Raw genomic sequence first — 2,519 nt, forward strand, 5'->3', positions numbered from 1 at the left:
TAACAAAAGAAAAGGTTGCGGCACTGTTGTTTTTGGATAGGAAATAGTATTTTCACTGGTTTTTCAAAGTGGTTTTCTTGTAAAAAAAATCTTCAAAAATGGTTTTCTTGTAAAAAAAAACATTTCAAAACTATTAAAAGTGGACGGTTATTTCTTTAAAATTGGAAAGGATTGCATTGTGCGGTTCAAGCCTCGGCTAATTTTTTTGTGAAAGATGGTAGCTGGCGTTTTCTTCAACCAACATAGTTGTTAATCTTTATAAGTTGATCAGGGCCAATGAATTTTTTAAGCATTTCTAAATTTGAGCAACTTTAATTGATTGTTGAAATTTTCCTTGTTTAGACTCAAAAACGTAGCATTTTTTTTTAAATGAAAACTAAAATATTCATTTCTTTACCTCCGATAAAATTTTTTGTTTTTCAAATTGGATCGGTTAAAAAGGAAGCTAGGAAAAGCCACACTATTATATCTTTTTTATTATGCTAATTTTTGGTTTCCGTGGTTTCTTAAAATATTCGATAATTTTAAACGCAATTTCAAATTAGATTGCCGCCTTTCCGTTTTTGAAGGCTTATCAAATTCGTTAAAGGCTTGAGATTTGATGATCAGTATAAAGACAGAAGATCCGCGGATGAATAGAAGATCTACTTATGGATAGAAGTTCAGTTTTAAGATAGAAAATGAACTTGTTTTATATTTTAATTTAAATTAATGGTTATTCCTGGGTTTTTTGTTCAAGAGCTTTGGTATTTTTATATTCAATTTTAATTTAAAATGCTGCCTTTTCGTTCCCGAAGGCTTATCAATTAAAGGCATATGGATAGATGATAACATTGGGGAAAGAAGATCCTATCTTGGATAGAGGATCAGATTAAGCACAAAAAAAGCTTACTGATAAAGGATCAAAGTCTGGATAGAAAATCAGCTTATGGATAGGAGATTGTTATTAGTTTGTCGTTCTTATCTAATATTTAAATCTTATTTAGAAATCCCTGATATATTCTCATTCCCTCCTCAGCTAAATGAGCTTATATCTTTTGCGCCCCTTAAGCTCGCGTGTAATATCTTTACATAGTAACGTGTTGTTTAATTCATATCAATCCCACCGGTCATTATAGGGAAAACTGGGGAAGTTGGCTTTGGGTAAAACGACGTGGGGGTAAATGTCGGGTTGGGAAAAATCGTATGTTGAAATGGCATTGTTTAAGATGGAAAAATCATTGGGGGATTGAAACGGAATTGATCTAATAAGTCTCTTTTCACTGAGGTCAAGGAGTTTTTTTAAATCCAATCGAACTGGGTATGAAAGATCCCAAGTGTGTATGGATTCTGTTTCAGAAGGAATTTTAGCTGAGTAATCTTTTCTGTTCCAAAAAGCTAAACTTTGCCTTGTTTCTGGAGTCTGAAACACAAAGTGAGTAAACTCGAAACAAAATCATTGAAACAAAAAAGTTCATTTTGGTAGTCTAACAATTGTAGAATGTTCTAAGATTGCTTGCATGGGAAATAAAGGCATTTTAAGCAGAGTAAAAAATTAAGCATGTTGAAATGATTTCGAATGGGTTGTTTGGTTCAGTTTTTGTCCTTTTTTACATGAGGCTTGTTAATGTCTAATTGAAGTGAATTTGCACTAATAATAATTGCAATTTGGATAATTTTTTGTACAATTTTATACCAGATTTTTCATATCACTTTGGTGTGAAGAAGTCTCCTTTACATAATCGAAAACGCGCCACTGTACAGCATCTACTTACATATTAAACATTATGATGATATTAATAGCAATTTTTGTGAAAGGAAGTTAGTTTTTTTTCTTGCTTATCGATTTTTTTCGTCTTTTTCTCTAATTTACTTTTTTGGAATCAACAAAGTTTTTTCTTCACTCGAAGGGATTTTTTTGCTACCTTTTGGCTGACAAACTTTTAATCGGGTGGCTCTAACATGAAAAGTATATAAACATTCCATGAGTTCTAATGTTTTTTGTCATTCGCCTTGGATGAGAAGGGTGAATCAATTTTACTGTCTCGGACGGAAACTGGGAATAAGATAACTGAATTTGTTAAGTTATTTGCAGTTTTTGTTCTTACTTGACCAAAGGGGTGAGAATAAAAACATGTATTCATGTGAGGAAAAATGAAATGGACTGATGAAAATTGAGTCATTAAAACTGTTGATCTGTTGTTGTGATAAAAATAGTCTTGTTAACGAAGTTAATTGTCAATATCTCTAGTTTACCAGAAAAAAAAGATTTTGCAAAAGGTAACAGTCATTTTCTCATCTCCTTGGCTCTTTTTTATCATAGTTTGCGATGTTGTTTATTTTCGAAAACATGATTGTCTGAAATGCTACAAGATCGTTGTAGTAACCCGATATGAAATGATCCCCAGGATGAGGTCCTCGACCCGAAACCAGATATGGGCCAGACGGACGTGGGTCGCAGACAGGGGGTTCAAACCGAACAGACCCAAATTCGTGTTTGGGCCAAAAACGTTTTTTGAAAGACTGATAAAAATGTTTTT

This window comes from Convolutriloba macropyga, chromosome 3 (assembly GCF_964194025.1).
Source record: "Convolutriloba macropyga chromosome 3, txConMacr16.3, whole genome shotgun sequence".
Lineage (NCBI taxonomy): Eukaryota > Metazoa > Xenacoelomorpha > Acoela > Convolutidae > Convolutriloba > Convolutriloba macropyga.